At 44.9% G+C, this 18,601-nt stretch overlaps 1 long non-coding RNA gene across 6 annotated transcripts; it reads right to left on the bottom strand.

Moving 5' to 3' along the window:
- Window positions 1–1,037: 1,037 nt before the first annotated feature.
- LOC123079888 (uncharacterized) lies at window positions 1,038–12,854 on the bottom strand. 6 transcript variants are annotated; one of them, XR_006438146.1, is made up of 10 exons: window positions 12,508–12,854; window positions 12,030–12,101; window positions 11,812–11,884; window positions 11,621–11,713; window positions 11,319–11,388; window positions 10,031–10,212; window positions 9,525–9,586; window positions 2,779–2,996; window positions 2,274–2,350; window positions 1,038–1,554 (listed from the first exon to the last, which is right to left on the bottom strand). It is a non-coding gene; the product is annotated as an uncharacterized lncRNA (long non-coding RNA). The 6 variants fall into 6 exon arrangements; XR_006438144.1 differs by lacking the exon at window positions 11,812–11,884 and having other exon boundaries at window positions 10,031–10,215; XR_006438141.1 differs by lacking the exon at window positions 11,812–11,884.
- Between the last annotated feature and the right edge of the window lie 5,747 nt (window positions 12,855–18,601).

The following is an 18,601-nucleotide window of genomic DNA, read 5'->3' as shown; positions in this document are numbered from 1 at the left end:
AGGGAGTATGGTCAACGGTGGAGAAGGAAAGGTAGAAGGCGACGTGGTCGCAGCTTGCGAGGAAACATGGCCGTGGCTCCCTTCGACGGCAGCGGCTGAGATGATAAAGTGGAAAAATTGGGCGGTGGGTGGACCCATCACGTATGTGGCTTGGGACGCACGATTAACAAACGATCGCACGGCGCGCGCGCGACCGGCGCAACGCTTAGCCGGTCGTCCGGCCTGCATCGTTTCCCATTCTAATTTGGGGTAAAGGTATTTGCAATATCCATCCACAAAACATTATGTTTAGTTTTGAGTTGGTTTAATATTCTAGTCTACTAAGTACAGTCTTGATCCTTTCTAGGACTATCTAACTTATCAATACGAGGTTACAGACATAAATAAGCTCACTTACTGCAATATCCTGGGACTAACTCCGTCAGTTGTATATATTCCGTCGTCTAACAGACTGTCCAATAAAATTAAATAGCCGAGGGTGAAGAGGGAAAGGGATACATCCTGGTAGAGAACGACCACATTCATTTAACAACCTAATGATGGTATATCTGCCTAACATTGAGTTAAAGTCAGTATCAGAGCACGAAATGGTTTGCCAGAAGAAGAAAATAATTTATAAGGCAACCACATGAAAGCACTACACCTGTGGCAGACCGTGTGTTTGTTTAGCATATGTATAATCACCACAGCAAGCAAAACTGGAAACTAACCAACAGAATATACAATCCTCCATCACCAGAGAGCACCAACGTAGGCTGCAATTACACATGCACATAGATTTGTACCAGCCTACACCCGCCCCAAGCCAAATCGATCAGTGGCAACCTTACATACCTTAGCAAACCGCAGAAAAAAAAAAAGTGTGAGAACAGGAGTAGGAGGAGGGGGGGCCAAACACAATACACAAAAAGAGCTAAGTAAGTTGGAAGCTCCCATGGTACCACTGCCAGCCAAATCTACCATTTCCGATCGATGAAAACTTAAAGACTTAAACAAGACCCTAAAATGGAAGAGTATCCAATATTTAACAAATGACGTACACATGAAACCATATTTTCTATTGAACAAAAACACAATACAGAAATATAAGGCTATAGCCTCCCTAGGAGTATCAGAACCATTTGTCCAGACCATATACGTCATGTCACTTATGCAGTTTTTTGGCAAGGAGAGAAACATAAATCCCAGTACACTCAAAATAATTTCCATCATAGTTTTACCTTCGACAGTTAAATTACAAAGGTGTAAAGCTAAGGCTAAATCATAAAGACTATGGAAACACTATTGCCCTCCTTCCTTAAAACAGCTGCCAAATTCAGCCCATGTCATTTCCCATGACAAAAATCAGAACATTTGGAAATCACAATCACCCTTCCATATGAGGTTTAAGCTTCCAAAATCAGACGTTGCATTTCTCACATAAAAAAGGGGCTTCACAGAATTACATCTCATAACTCTGACGATTCATTGTTTTACTCATAGTGCATCGACATGGTCTACTTATGTCATGAAGAGGTCCTTGGCCTTAAGCGGGTACATCTCCAAAGTACGAAGCTAGACAAAGAGAACAACTTATTTAGCTTTGGATCATACTAATGATATCTGCCACACTTCTCAAAAGCTCATAAAATATGCATGATAATTGATCCACTGCAGCGGTCAGATAACTGGTTTATCTACTCTTGAGTCTAACATTCAGTTACAAATCCGTCTCCAGGTGTTTTAACTGTGACATGAATTGTGGAATTCCACCATCCAACAGGCAAACAACTTGAGCCAATAATGTTAAGACAACAAAAAAGAAAGATAAGAACAGCCAAGAGGAGTGCACATACATGGCGATTGGTATAGAAAAGCTACCTAAATATTCTGCAGTCTTGTATAAATAATCTCCTCGATCTCTTTAACATGCAAAATCTATACTCTGAAGCATGGAAGTGTCAAAATAATAAAGTGGATGGCCTTCTTCATATATGAACTGAAACTGAAAATATGATAAAACTCTATTGTTGTCTTATTTCTGCTTGGATCACTGCCTCAGTAATAATCTCCTCATAGCACAATTTTATCCTTTCCTCAACAATTTTTTAATCTCAAAACATACCACACTGCTTTCTTTTCGGTGTAGAGTTTAAAAGAGCACATAAGTATATCAAAATACAAATAGGGAATTTCATTTGACTGAAACTGTGCGCTTTTTGTTTTAGCAATATATTAAAGCATACACCTAGAACTCTAAGAGAAGAGGCCCATGGATTCAGAAGTAATCTCACCAGGAAATGAAAAATACATTAGGCCTCTAGGGATCAACGTCACCTCCATTTCCTCATACCAGATACTCATTCAATATCTGAAAGAAAAGGAAAAAAGAAAGTTTCAGTGGGAATGAATACCCTATAATTGCTAGGCTACACCATGTGTACTGCAGCAGAGGAAAAGAACATCCAAATTAGGTTTTCATATTAGTTTCTAGTAAAGGAAGGCTAAAACTTCTCATTGTGTATTTCCCTAAACTTTTTGACTGCAAATGTTTCTAATAAGGTTGGATTTGCATCAACGGGGAATATCTGAGCAACTGAATCTATGCCTTGTTATTTGCGGCTTATCTCCTTCAACTCATAAGCTGCACATTTTTAAATCTGGGCTATACTTCTAAGGCTGATGCAAAGCTCATTAAATAGTAATCAGTTAAAAAGCAATATATATATGGGTCAATAGATCATATAATCTCTTGAGCACTAACAATAACAATTGCAAGTAAAACTTGTATTTTTTTACCTAGATCTGAAGGGGGCTGCAAACAAATTCCTATACTTCCATAGCACATCATACAATACCACGTAAAGCATAAATCATGTATGAGATATGCGGAGGACCGAGGAGGGTGGTCGTGGGTGCTGCTACTCTGCGACCTTGCCGTCGAATTGGGGAGCAGGGCAAGGGAAGGAGGTGATGAGGGTGACCTTCGGGTGTGTGCATCCCAGCCTCTGGGTTTGCTGCAAGTCATCACAATTGAAGAAGCTATCAATCACAGTTCAGTAACCTGACACCTCGGCATTATTATACATGAATTAATCCACACAAAAACAAAGACTTGCTGCCAGAACTCGTCCGTATAAACATGGCCGTGTGAGTCTAGTGGCTAATCATCCTGCAATTACGTTCAAAATGCCGCCTTCCTTACCATCAACAACAATATGCATCATCAAAAGAAAAGGATACGAAATACAAGATGAACTCTTCATACCGCTTTGCCATTGGGGGGCCTTCGCCGCAACTGCCGGTGGGGAGGAGGAAGACAGGCCACCAACAATAAGTAGGACAGCAGCAGCAAGGGTTTGTGGAGGAGAAGGACACCGGCGTCACGGACAAGGACTGTCTGGAGGCAGCAGCGCGTCGAGGAGGTGTTGTCGAGCACGGATGCAGAGGAGCTGGACCTCGCCGGCGGCGAAGAGGTGATACCTGATGCTGGCAGCACAAGAGAGGATCGATGGCGGCCGAACAGGAAGAGGAGGGGGCAGGAGCGCGGGATTTGGCGGATAGTGTTTCACCGTGTGGAGAAAAGATGAACGCGGCTGTGAATGTGGGGCTATATAGGCTGGCTGGCAAAAGACGGGAATGCCCCTTCAGCAGGACGAAATTACACATGGTGCCACCGTTGTGATCCTAGACCTCCAATAACACGATCCTATGGCCACCAATGAGAAGGCATCGCATGCCCCCTATTCCCCCATGAATTCAAGAATTGAGATCAACATTGTTTGCATCGACATTGCATGCACCCGTATTTCCATTCGCAGGCCCAAAGTCATCTTTCTCCTTATTCCAGAGGTGGTGCTACCATCAGGTTGAGCGACAAACTCATTTCTAGGCTACCACATCTAGGTTGGAACCACCATAAAATCGCCAAACTGAAACTACATTGGGATCATGAACTCCATCCCCACACTGTTCTATAACATGGCCAATTGTATGGTAATTTCCGCAAAAACGCGACGTCTTCTCGTATAGCACATGGAACATTTTGGGGTGGTTTACCTTGCTCAACATTTTCAAAGAACCCTCCAGTTTGGTCTTGATGCGCACTCAAACAAACTTTCATTCTCAACGCCATTTAGCCCAAGCTCCACATCTAAAACTTCTATCTTGGACGTCATTGCTTTAGCCACCGGTCTGTTGCACAGCAAGTCCGGTAGACCCATGATCCGAGCCCAAAAACGTATGGAGTTAAAGGCGACAGATCCCATTATACTCCTCAGTTACCACAGCATGGTGCCTAAAGAGCCAAGGACCCCATGCACGGTTGTGTTTCAATCCCCAAAACAATTAAACTCTGTCGTAAAAGTGTAATCGCCAAGTGGTAATTTGACACCCTTCTATACGCCACTGGTACGTTTCTTAGCTAGATGTCAAAAATGCCTTTCTCAATGCCATCCAGTGTAGCAAATCCACGTGTAGACACTGGATCTTCCCACAACCGTCCACCATCATGGGTGACGCACAGGCATAGGGTGGCGAATGATGAATTACTCCTCCCGGTGCCCTCTTCCTATCTTCCTCGCTTCCCCTATCGTCGTCCCCTCACCCCTCGGCTCTGGGTACAAGGCCTGACAGCGGTAGCAGTCCGTTCCCAATAGCATTTTCTCACCTTCCCCCACACCTCCCGTGTACTATCCATTGCCTGCCAGTCCGGCTGGGCATCCTTTGCCTGGCTACGAGTTGCTCTGTGCGCTGCCTTGTTCCTACATCATGTGCTCCCATGCAGGTTGTCACCATAGCCACAAGCTCAAGCAGCACCACTGGTGGAGCAAGAGCATAGGCAGTCGGCACCGTCTCCGTCTTACGCGAGGACGCAGACGCCCGGGAGCACGACGCTACCTGTCGCCAAGGCCAGGGACGCCTAGCAAGGGAACGTGGAATGCGGACTCAAGTACGTGGCACGCAACCCGCAAACAGGAGAAGAACACCAAGCCAGATCAGCGGGCAACAGCGAGTGCGCGAGAGGTATGGAGAAATGATGAAAACACTGTCAGGAGCGGCACGCCCACACCATCCTCTGCCTTCTCTTCACTTGAACTTGCAAAGAGAAACCCTGAGCTGAGTTGCTCATCCCAATTTTGCTCGACACCAAGGGAGGTTCTTTGACCGACGCGGGGTTACCTACAATCAATAACCTTTTGTGAGGTGGCTTCGTACCAAAATCCCTTAAATTAACATTGTTCGCATTGACATTGCATACACCCATATTTCCGTTCACAGGGTCAAAATCATCGTTCTCCTTACACATCAGGTTGGGTCATTCCCTCTACGACTACCTTGGCCTCTACTAGCCAGCCACCTCTTCCACAGATGGTGCTACCACGAGGTTGAGCAATGGACTTCTTTGGATCATGAACCCGCATTATTCTGTAACATGGCCAATCGTACCGCAATTTGTGCAAAAACACACCTTCTCGTATAGCACATGGAACATTTGGGGCGGTTTACCTCGCTCAACATTCCCTAAGAACCTCAAAGTGGGATTCTCCGATTTGATCTTAACGCACACTCGAACAAACTTTATACTCAACACGATTTAGCCCAAGCTCCAAATCTAACACTTCTATCTTGGAAGCCATTGCTCTAGCCACGAGTCTGTTCGCAGCAAGTCCGGTAGACCCATGATCCGAGCCCAAACACGTATGGAGTGAAGGGCGATTGATCCCATTATACTCCTCAGTTACCATAACATGGTGCCTAATTAGCCAAGGACCCCCATGCATGGTTGTGTTTCAAACCCCAACAGTTAAACTCTGACGTAGAAGTGTAATCGTCAAGTGGCATGACTTGGACATCCTTTGCACTGCTTCAAGTCGGTATCTCAAGCCGGTAGTGTTGCTTGTGGTCTGGACCATCTAGAAGGAACGCAATGCTCAGGTCTTCAACTATCGACAATCTATAGAGACAACGGCTCAATGATGAAGCTCGGCTTTGGATTGCGGTTGGAGCCGCACATTTGGCACATATCTAGTGTATCGTTAATAGTCTACGTACTGATCGTCGTCAGCTCCACGGTATGGACATCCACGTGGCATGCCCCCTCTATTTCAACGCCCCCAAGAGTGCTCAACACTTGTTCACCGGCTGGTCTTTCTCAACGGTAATCTAGAAATTATTACTCGCCTCTTCAACATCTGTGTTGCCTCGAGGGGGGCAGCGTTTCCCTTCCCAACTGGTGGATTGGTTGTCAGGCGGCCATTTCGCTGTCGGCGCACTGCGGACTCGAGTCGGCAGTGTTGCTCGCATTCTAGACCATTTGGAAGGAACACAGCGCTCGAGTGTTCAGAATGAGTAATACATTATTCGTGCATCCTTGTATTTTCCCCTTTATACAAGGGGTTTTCTGCATATTGTACCACACATGTACATGTATAGCCTATGGCCACATGGGAATACAAGTTGCATATTCCTAAAATGGTATTAGAACCTAGGTTTTCTTGGTCTTACACATAACTCGTGCTCCTCTCTGAATTGATCTCGATCTAAGTTTCCAATCATTTCTTTTCAGGCTAGTATGCTCACGTGCAACCCCACCTCCCCAACTCACGCCGGTGTTTTTTTCTCGACGATTGTCGCCGTCCCTCCGCTGCCTCCAGATCGAGGTTGTCTCTCCTTCGTCGTCCAGGCCCTTCCCGCCCCTGTGAATTCCCACATGCCATTGCTCCCATCATGCACTTCCGAGCTCGGTACCTCCGCCTCCATCACACTCGCCCTTGTGGCCACCTGCGTCGCGCTTACAATGGCAGGCTACCTCTCCGGTATCTTTAGGAGGTCGTGCCTTGTTGCCATGTAAGGTCAACACCTCACCGCCATCTCCAGAAGGTTGGCGCCTCATTGCCATCTTCGGGAGGCTGACATCCCACTGCTCCAGAATGTCGTGCCTCATCGCTGTCTCCAGCTGGTTGGCCCCCAACCACAATCTCCGGACGTCCGCTGCTGCAGGCGACGGTCTCGTCTCCCACTTTTGCTACACGCGGTACCTCAATGCCGGACATCACCATCAGACCTCAGACCTGGCAGCCCGTCCCGCCGACTAGCTTCTCTAGGGACCATGCCCCTACCGCGCATGCCCTCTACGCTGCTCTTCCATGCTCTGTTGCTCTCTTCTTTCGTAAGACGTAGCTAGTTCTGTAGACAAAAGAGTAGAAAAACAAAAAAAATAGGTATTGTGACTTCATTGGACATAGTTTCTCTTTTTGTTCAATGATATTCCGTACATTAACCCCATCTCGCACATGTGTCGTCCGTCGATGCTTAGGTGCCCCTCCACCTATGACATTGCTCCCCCCGGTGCCTTTTTGGGTTGTGGTCGTGGCTCCATAGTAACGCCTCTCGCGACCTCGGCAGACGATGACGATCGCTCAACACAAACTACACTCAAAGCTTTCATCGGTAGTGTTGGTGCACATCACTCCACCGACTACGTCGCACACATGTGCCTTCCCTTCATGCTTGGTGCTTGTGTTCCTACGACCTCATCTCCTCCACCGACTTCTACAACTAGCATTGGTCATGCAACACCGCCTCCTCTAGCGGCTTACATGGGTGGTGGTGGCCACTCCTCTTCAGGTGATTCTACATCGACCACTTCAGCCGTGTCCTTCACCGCACAGGAGATTGCATGACTTCGACACATACTGCTTTTAGCTTTTCATCGCCTGGTGCTTCTTCATCGCCCTCTTCAGTTGAGGTCCTGACTATGTTGGAGATTACAAGACTTAAATGTCTACTAGGTGCTTCTTTTGACCATTAACAATTTTGCAGGGTTTTGCTAATGATTCTTTTTGTACAGAGACTACCTTTTACAATCAGGTACATTTCCATGGATTCTTGGTACTGAAGCATCTTTTCATATGACTCATGATTCTTCAAGTTTGTCCTCCATTCAAACCTCTAGATTATCATGTTCATGTTCTTACTGCTGATGGTACTTACCTCCTGGTCAATTGTCGAGGCACTCTTAGCACTTTGTCTTGTCATGTTCCTTCTTCTCATGCTCCTTGACTTGCCATCTACCACATTTCAGGTGGTTAGATTGTTGACTCTTGTTGTAGAGTCATTCTTGACTTTGACAACTGTTTTAGGATCGTCACACAGGTGCTCTACTTGGTGTTGGCCCTTGTGATTCCCAACTCCCAAGGCCTCCGAGAGCTTGACTGGCTTCACCTTCCCTCTACCACAACCAACGCAAGTCACTTCGCCTTTGTTACCTCGACAATTGACTCTTTGTGGCATCATCGTCCTCGTTACTTGTGTGGCTCTTGTCTTTCATCCTTAGTTTCAACGTGGCCTTCTTGGATCTATCTCTGGCGGTGTCTTTAGACTGTCAGGTTTGTCAGTTTGGTAAACAGGTTCGGTTACTTTATCCTCGTAGCGAGATGGTGTCTCAACATCCTTTGGATCTTGTTCGCTCTGGTCTTTGCCTCAAAAGGAGGCTATCGCTAATATATTATCTTTATAGATGATTTCTGTCAGCACACATGGATATATTTTATGTCTTCTTGTAGTGAGGTCTTATCTATCGGTAAAAAGTTTGCCGACATGGTTCATACCGAGTTTTCAACTCCTATCTGTGTCTTCCATGTCGACTCTGCTCGTGAGTATATTTCTCATTTGCTACGCATATTCCTTGTTGAGCAGGGCACACTTGCTCAATTCTCTTGTCCTTGTGCTCATGCTCAGAATGATGGTGTTTGATGAGCACAAGCATCATCACCTTCTTCAGGCGGCTCATGCGTTGACAATCGTCGCCTCTCTTCCGGCTCACTTTTGGGTTGAGGTTGTTTCTACTTCCACCTATCTCATCAACAATCGGCCTTCCTCTGCTCTGTAGGGTGACAATTCTCTCGAGAGTCTTTTGTTTGCTACTTTCTTCTTGCCCCCATGAACACACCAAACTGACTGTTCAGTCTGTTGAATGTGTCTTCTTAGATTACAGTGATGAGCACAAGGGCTACCAGTTTTGGGATCTGTCGTTGGATGCACATTTCTCGAGATGTGACTTTTGATGAGTCTCATCCTTTCTATCCACGTCCATCCTCCCATTGAGGATATTTCTTTCTCATTTTCTCGATATATCACTCATGTATTGTCATCGTCAACCCATCCCACCATGCCTTCCCATATTACTGTTGTCGACCATGTCGTCATCACCTGCGACTTCGCTACCTGAAGCTACCTCACCTCACACGTTCCCTGAGGCTTTTTCAGTGATACCCCCTCGTCCTCTTCTTTCCCACATTGGTCGTCCACGTGTTGTGGATTCTTCTGATGTGCCATCTCCCTCGACTACCATGCCTCCTTCTGTTCGCAAGGCACCGCCTCCAGCTCAACCTACTATGGTGCTCGGCCGCTTCCGCCTATGGACCGCTATGGTTATTTTGATGCCGCTCTTCTCGAGACGACTACTTATTGTGACGCTATCAAAAATGCCTTTCTTAATAGAATGAAGCGATATACATACTAAATGGGTAAGCAAGACATACTGGGACAAGCAAACTTGCAGCATCCACGGCGTCCTTACCGACCCTCCATGTTGTATGAACAACTGTAGTGATATAAAATGAGTGTCAAAAGAGAGCAGGAGTAGGAAGGCATCCTAGAACAAGACCAGCAGGAGTAGGAAGGCATCCTAGAACAAGACCAGCATGAGTTGAGGAAGGCAAGCAGGGAACAAATTAAGTGGTGATACTACATCCCAAAACAAACAAGACTGCTCCATGTGTCAAGGGAAACTACATACATATGTGTATATATATTCAGATGTGCTGCCTGGTTGTTGAGCGTGAAGAAGTGTTTCAGACTTTTGAGTGGGATGGGAATTAACATGAACATGAGCTATATATATTCTGTAAGTTGCTACTCAAAGATATATTTATTCAGCAAGTTTCTATCAAGCAGCCTAGTAGCAGCATGATAATCACAAGGCAGAGAAACGAACAAACAAACAGTAGCATCATCGTTGTGCAAGGGTGGACTGTAGCAGCCTAACCAGACATAGCCTTGGCAGGATGGCCACGACGAGCTGAGAGCAAGCACTGGAGGCAAGGAGAGGGGTTCATCGTGGTTGTTTCTGTAGCTGCTGCCGCCGTCGCATGGAAGCAACACCGAGGTGCCTGGCACGATGAACCCCATGTCGTCTGCATCGGTGATGCTGTTGTACCGAATTGAATCCTGCTGCACAAGAAGGACAAAAGAATTAACAAGATAATCTTGAGGCCAAATCGAAAAACAAAACAAGAAATCATGGACTTGAGCTTGGAGAAAACATGGGATGACCTAGTTGAGGTAGGTACAGCAACAACAATGACCTAGTTGAGGTAAGAAATAAGCATTCTATGCAAATAGGAGGCTGCAAGCCACCTTGACAATAACCAACTTGTTTGTCAATACGCTCGTACACAGCTAGGAATGAGTGATTTTCTTTCTTCACATAGAAGGGTAACGATCGGTCAGTGCGCAGAACATCAATCAAAAACTGAAACTTGTACGAGAAGAATTCCTTAGCAGAGATAAGAAAATCAGCTCATGTTCATATAAGAACTAAAATCATGTACATCAACATGATCTGCTAATGTGCAAAACACATTTGCAACACACATACACTTGGTAATTTTCTGCTCACATGAGCACAACACACACACATGGGCTAGAGATGAACACAGACCACCTACATCAGCAGAGAATTGCTAATAATCATGTTATATGCCTATATGATTAGAGCAATGGCAACTGGCTTAATGGCTCAGTTAGACATCCTAAACCCAGCAAAGCAACATAACCACCCAGACTAGAGCAGTAGGAGCAGTAGCAACCAGAGGACAAATGGCTCACTTATGAGACAATTCACATGAAACCCAGCCCATCACAGGAACCATAGCATCCATCGACCCACAGCGCCTTGTTAACCAAATTGTGACCATCTATCAGAGTCCAAACCCTAGCGTGGTGGCTATTCCCTTCGGTAGCATCGGCCACGTCTCTGTAAAAGGTAGCTTCTATTTTCCTTTTATTTTGCCGTTTTGTATTTCTCAGGGATGTAATCTTTGGTGGGGTCTTTTTCGGATCACATGATGTTAATGGAAGCAGGTCTTTTAATTTGCCAAAAAAAATTGAAGCAGTTTAAAGAACACGTATTGAGAGTGACGCATCAACTTCAATAATTGCATGAACGGAAGAAAACATTCAGTCTCAGTAATTAGTGCACTTGGCATGACTAATTGAAAAAATAAGTTAACCAAAACAGGTAGACGACTAATGGAATTGGCAGCGACAAATACCAGTTGTTCTCTTGTTCGTAGTAGCAAATGCATGCAGACTTAGCACCACTTCCCACAGCAAACTTATTTTCTGCAAACAGTAAAAAGGAATTTAAAGGGTGCAGAATATCCAGCTAGGTATGTTTCACTTATGGTTGGTTGCTAAATAGTTAATGTGCAACTATGTTCTACCATGGGAGCCAAGTGTTCATAACCAAGTAAGAACCATAAGTACAAAAAAAGAGGTTGCGTGAAATAAACAACGAAATAGATACTCCTAATGTGTTTGTAATAGAAGTATGAGGGCAGTCTATTGACAGAACCTTTTGGGCTCCACTTGGACACATAAAGCACGATTTAGCTTGAAAATAAGAAGCGTAGCTCCCCAATCTTGTCCTTCTTGTATCCAGACATATCTGCAGGTCAATAGAGGAAACAAATGTAATTATCTTCTTTGGACTAAAAAACACACTATTTACTTAACATTAGAAATTATGCCCAAACACTAACGAACTTATATCATGTGAAACCGTCACAGTTTTGTTGGAAAATCTACTCCAGTTTATTCCAGACACTACTTGATCATGCTACAAGATACAACGATAAAAACAAATAAGTTAATCTAACACATACTGACTAAAAACTGGCAAATGCATATATTTAATGGAGAAGGAAGAGACAGCTCCAGTGCAGATACAGCATGTAAGATGGAAAAAAAAAAGGAAGGTTTACCTTTCAAAGAACACTTGTCAGCGAAAAACTTATAAATGTGTACTTCTGTGGTATTTGGACAAAAGGCAATCGCTGAAGGAGAGAAAAGGTTCCCAGTCAAGTTAACTAATTAGATGGCAAGGCGCATGCCTTTACAAAATTTGAAATGACAACACTTGTGCAATAGTATGAGATTTTGTCGTTACAAGTAGATTGTATGATGCCTTTTCCAATGAACAATTCAATGTACAGCATGTACACACAACACACAGCAGCTAGCTTCAGGAGCACATGAGGTCGGGCCATTGGTTTCAGAGAAAAGGTTCTCCCAATTCAAGGTAGCGAACATGAAAATCCAAATCACTTGGGAATTTGGGATTGATCCATCATCCGTGTCACATATGCTATCTCAATACAGTATCATGGATCGATCCGGTCCATTGGTTTCAGTCAGATTGGACGGGTGGTGTTATAATGGAGCTAGGGTTTCGGATCTCACCGTGGCTAGGCAGCGGAGCTCGACGGAATAGATGGTTACGGGGGCGGCGTCTTGGAATGTCGTCCGTCCGTGTCGTCCTTCCTGGGGAACTAGTCCACGAGGTGCTTCGTCTCTCACCGTTTGCCGAAGGAATTCGTCGCCGGAGTCACCGGGACGGGCGGGACAGCGCGGTCGGGTGGCTCGATTCGAGGGATCTTGTGGGGTTTCGGACGAGGGGAGCTTGGGATACTCATAGCCGGCTTCGTGTTGGCCAGGGGTAGGGTATAGGCGGCCCGCGGAGTTCGACCCGGGGCGGAGGCGGGAGGTGGAATCCGTCGCCAGGAAGGAGACGGAAGGTGGGGTCTGCACGTCATATCATATAGCTGCCGTCCGCTATTTGGCATCTCCAGCGAATTTACCCATTAGCCGTTGGATCGAAACACAGATCTTAAAGCAGTTCAATTGGTGACGTCAGAAAAATAAACACGTTCACTGGGAACGTCCCTATGGCGAACGCGTTTGTGTCACTCACATACAAACCGGTGCCCCCATTGCGATGTCCCTCATTTCCCACTGAGGGAGGTAGGGAGGGGGGAGCGTCCCGGCGACCCACGACGGCGTCCTCGCCGGTGACCTGTGATGGCGCCCACGCTGTCGGACACTGCGGATCTCACACGCTGCTAGGGGACTCCTCCTCGCGCGCATCTCGACGAGGTCGACGAGGCGTGGGAGGCTAATCTTGACTAATGATTGCCTTACCAACATTCCCATGTATTCCATGGGATTCTATCTCCTACAAGACAAAGTTGATGACAAAATTGATCGCGTGAGATCATGTTTTTTCTGGGAAAAAGATGATGGTAAACAAAAATACCACATGGTTAGTTGGCCCATGATTTGCTCCCCCAAGGAGGTGGAAGGGCATGGAGTGATCAACACAAAGATCATGAAGTGGTGCCTACTAGCCAAATGGGCATGGAAGATACTAATTAGACACTGAAGGTTATGAAGGTTATGGCTTACGATATTCAATAATAAATATAAAGCTACTCGGGTTTCTTTGACCGGAAGCTTGATGAATGAATCCCAATTCATAAAAGCGATAGGGAAAGTGTAGCACCTATTTCGGTTAGGGACTACTTTTGTAACAGCCTAGGACCAAGACCCCTTTGCCACAGACTTGTTTGTACTTATTTTATTATGTTGGATGTAATTGCATTGTGTTTTATTTTTATTTTATGCATGTTGCATTGTGTTTCTTTTAATTCCAACTTCATGTCATGATCACTTTCACCAAGCTCATGTTCAACTTCCACATTTACCAAACCCATGTTCAACTTGCATAAGTCCATGCAAAGCTTTATAAATCCCCAAGTGCCACTTTCAACTTTCTCAAACTTATTTTATTTAAATTTGAGTTCCAAATTTAATTGCTCCGTTAATGTGCAACTTTTGCCCATAAATCACATTTAATGTGTAGGTATACCATCTTAAATTTCAACCCTTTGGGCTTCATCCGAAGGGCTTTCTAAATTCAAATAGTTTGACTTTTTATTCAAACTTGTTTGAATTATCATATTCCCTGAATCAACACAAAGATCGCAAGTCTTTGTAGGGATTGGAAACCACATCTTGGGCATTACAAGTTGGTATCAGAGAAGTACCGACCATTGGAGCCCCCGGTTAGATCGCCAAATGGTCGTTGTTGAGCCTGGAAAGAAAAACTATTTCGGTAGTTATAATAGGTAGTTTTAAGAGAGTAGTAACTCATTTTACTCCTTTCCCCAACCATCTCTCATAAGGAAGTGTGACGTAAGTGTTTTCATCTATTGCTTCTCCCCTTTGAAGTTTTTAGGATCACATAGGGTTGGAATCGTTATGATATCGAGTGCTGTGGGAATCTTTTGGCGCCTCCTGTCCATATGGGGTGTGTTCTGGGGAGTTGACCTCCAAGAGATTCTTACGGTTTCATTGCCGCAGTTGCTATCGTTTCAGTTTCACTACCTGAGGACGCGAATTTTCGAAATGGTTTCAATACTAGTGGTGTTGAGAAGATTTAGGCGTGACCTCGGTACCGGGAGAGTCTCCAGGGCTACTGCCATATCTAGTATCGTTGTATTTTTTTAAGTATGATGTAGACAATTTTGTGAAGTTTTCGGTTATGTGTTGATGGGGGGTTGTTGCAGTGCAGCAGTAGTGTGATATTAAGTTGCTCTTATCTATGTAGTTTCGCTCCTTGTATCAATTATGCCAAATTACATAACCAAAATCTTGGAACATCATAGGTGGGCATTCAAGTGGTACACCTAGGTTCTTTGTTACGGTATTCGAGTTACTTCGAATTCAAGTGTTGATTCGATATCTTGCTAAGCGGTGTTCTCATATTTTCTACGGGAGTGCTACTCCTTTTGGTCAACCAATTGTTCTTCAACCGGTGTGCTTCTCTTCGAGATAATTCTAATCCTCTTCACCATTTGCAAGACCAATCCTCAGCTTTTCAACCATTATTCTTTTTCATCTGGCTGGAGCATTAACTTTTCCCCACCCTCCCACCCTCTTTTTCTTCAAGAAGTTACAGATCATCAAGGCATGTGTTCTTTTCTTCATGTGAAGCTTCTTCATCTTTTTTCTTCAAGTCTGCCTACCTTAAAAAAACATTTCTCTACCTATTTTTTGACACCAAATCAATTATGCTCAACGTTACGCACGGGCAATTTCTTTTCCTCTTCTTCTAGATTGAATTATGTTCGTTTTAGATTTCGAAGGATCGGTTCTCTCTCTCCTCGGGGTGGGGCCCGCATGTCGGGTCCCAGGCTCGGAAAGCAACAAGCGAGCGGCCCATGCGGCCGAGAAATAGGCTAGTGTGTGGACGGGTCCGGCTCTCGGCTCGCCACGGCGGAAAACAAGATGTCGCCCCCCTCCCCCGTCGCGCCGATGCGGGCGACATGAGGGCCTTCTTCGTGGCGACGCTGGTGTTGTGGGCCGTGTCAGTGGGGTTCGAGATTGGGGCCTGGGGCCGTCGCGAGCTGGTGGCCATGCCCGCCGGCTTCGCCTTCTTCTAGGCCGCCAACACCGATGTCTCCCGCGACCCGCTCTTCATCAACATTGTCGTCTCGCTCCTCCACTCTTCCCTCACCTCCACCTCAGGTCCGGCCTCCTGTCCATATGGGTTGTGTTTCGAGGAGTTGACCTCCAAGAGATTCTTACCGTTTCATTACCGCAGCTACTATCATTTCAGTTCCACTACCTGAGGACCGATGACCCACAAGTATATGGGATCAATTGTAGCCTTTTCGATAAGTAAGAGTGTCGGACCCAACGAGGAGCAGAAGGAAATGACAAGTGGTTTTCAGCAAGGTAATGTCTGCAATTGCTGAAATTGTAAGTAGCAGAGTAGTTTGATAGCAAGATAATTTGTAACGAGCAAGTAACGGTAACGATAACAAAAGTGTAGCAAGTTAGCCCAATCCTTTTGAGGCAAAGGACAGGCCAAAACGCTCTCTTATAATAAGCAAAGCGTTCTTGAGGGTACACAGGAATTTCATCTAGTCACTTTCATCATGTTGATTCGATTCGTGTTCGCTACTTTGATAATTTGATACGTGGGTGGACCGGTGCTTAGGTGTTGTTCTTACTTGAACAAACTTCCTATGTATGATTAACCCCCTAGCAAGCATCCGCAACTACGAGAAAAGTATTAAGAATAAATTCTAACCATAGCATTAAACTTTTGGATCCAATCGGTCCCTTACGGAATAGCCTATAAACTAGGGTTTAAGCTTCTATCACTCTCGCGACCCATCATCTAATAACTACTCCACAATGCATTCCCTTAGGCCCAAATATGGTGAAGTGTCATGTAGTCGACGTTCACATGACACCACTAAGGGAATCACAACATACATACTATCAAAATATCGAACACATATCAAGTTCACATGATTACTTGCAACATGATTTCTCCTATGACCTCAAGAACAAAAATAACTACTCACAGATGATAATCACGCTCAAGATCAGAGGGTTATTAAATAGCATATTGGATCTGAACATGTAATCTTCCACCAAATAAACCATATAGTAATCAACTACAAGATGTAATCAACACTACTAGTCATCCACAAGCACCAATCTATAGTTTCGGTACAAAGATTGAACACAAGAGATGAACTAGGGTTTGAGAGGAGATGGTGCTATTGAACATGTCGATGGAGATTGCCCTCCCCAAGATGGGAGAGTTGTTGGTGATGACGATGACGATGATTTCCCCCTTCGGGAGGGAAGTTCCCTCGGCGGAATCGCTCCGCCGGAGGGAAAAAGTGCTCCTGCCCAAGTTCCGCCTCGAGACGGCGGCACCCTGTCCCGAAGTCCTCTCCTTGTTTTTCCTAGGTCAAAATGACTTATATACTAGAAGATGGGCACCGGAGGTGGGCTGGGCTGAGCACAACCCACCAGGGCCCACCTGGGGGGCCAGGCGCGCGCTAGTGTCTTGTGCTCACCAGGTGGCCCCCCTCCGGTGGTTATTTGCTCCAGTATTTCTTATTTATTCCATAAAAAATCCTCGTGAAGTTTCAGCTCATTTGGAGTTGTGCAGAATAGGTAGCCTAACGTAGCTTTTTCAGGTCCAGATTTCCAGCTGCCGGAATTCTCCCTCTTTGTGTGTACATTGCATATTATGAGAGAAAAGGCATTAGAATTACTCCAAAAAGCATTATTATGCATAAAAACATTATAAATAACAGTGGGTAAACATGATGCAAAATGGACGTATCAACTCCCCCAAGCTTAGACCTCGCTTGTCCTCAAGTGAAAACCGAAATCGAAAAACATGTCCACATGCTTAGAGTGAGAGGTGTTGATAAAAACAAAATACGGACATAGAAGCATCATGTGAATTATTATAACAACAACAAACTTTAACATAACTTTTATCATAGACTTCTCACGAGTAAGTAGCAATTCATCACATTGTCGAAGTATAAAGCAAAAACTCTATCGGAAACCAACAAACTATGTTCTCAGTCAACTTTGCAACTACAATTCATCATCTTTACAGGAAGGGTCGCGTATCGGAGCCTTTAGGCAAGTCCACATACTCAGCCATCATATAGTCTTCTATGATTGCTAACACTCACCGCATACACATGAGCAAAATGTTTCAACCGGACACATAGAAAGATAGGGGCTTATAGTTTCGCTGATAACCCACAAGTATAGGGGATCGCAACAGTTTTTGAGGGTAGAGTATTCAACCCAAATTTATAGATTCGACACGAGGGGAGCCAAAGAATATTTATAAGTATTAGCAGCTGAGTTGTCAATTCAAGCACACCTGGAGATTAATTATCTGCAGCAAGCGATCAGTAGCAAAGTATGATAGTTTTGATAATAGTAGCAGCAGCAATAGTAACGGTAACAGTGATAGCAGTGATATTGTAGCAAGTGGAGCAGTAATGATAGCAGTAGTAACTTAGCAGAAACAATATAAGATAAATTCATAGGCATTGGATCGGTAATTTGTTGGATGATATTCATCATGTGACAGTCATAACCTAGGGCGATACAGCACTAGCTCCCGTTCATAAAATAATGTAGGCATGTATTCCGTAAATAGTCATACGTGCTTATGGAAGGAACTTGCATGACATCTTTTGTCCTACCCTCCCGTGGCAGCAGGGTCCATATTGGAAACTAAGGGATATTAAGGCCTCCTTTTAATAGAGAACCGGAACAAAGCATTAACACACGGTGAATACATGAACTCCTCAAACTACGGTCATCACCTGGAGTGGTCCCAACTATTGTCACGCCGGGGTTGCCGGATCATAACACGTAGTAGGTGACTATAACTTGTAAGATCGGATCTAGAACATAGATATAATGGTGATAACATAAACGTTCAGATCTGAAATCATGGCACCCGGGCCCAAAGTGACAAGCATTAAGCATGGAAAGTCATAGCAACATCAATCTCAGAACATAGTGGATACTAGGGATCAAGCCCTAACAAAACTAACTCGATTACATGATGAATCTCATCCAACTCCTCACCGACCAGCGAGCCTACAAAGGAATTACTCACTCCCGGTGGGGAGCATCATGGAATTGGCGATGG

Source organism: Triticum aestivum, chromosome 3D, assembly GCF_018294505.1.
Source record: "Triticum aestivum cultivar Chinese Spring chromosome 3D, IWGSC CS RefSeq v2.1, whole genome shotgun sequence".
NCBI classification, from domain to species: Eukaryota; Viridiplantae; Streptophyta; class Magnoliopsida; order Poales; family Poaceae; genus Triticum; species Triticum aestivum.
Note: the sequence above shows the minus strand (reverse complement) of the source record. Positions and strands in the feature narration are given on the sequence as shown.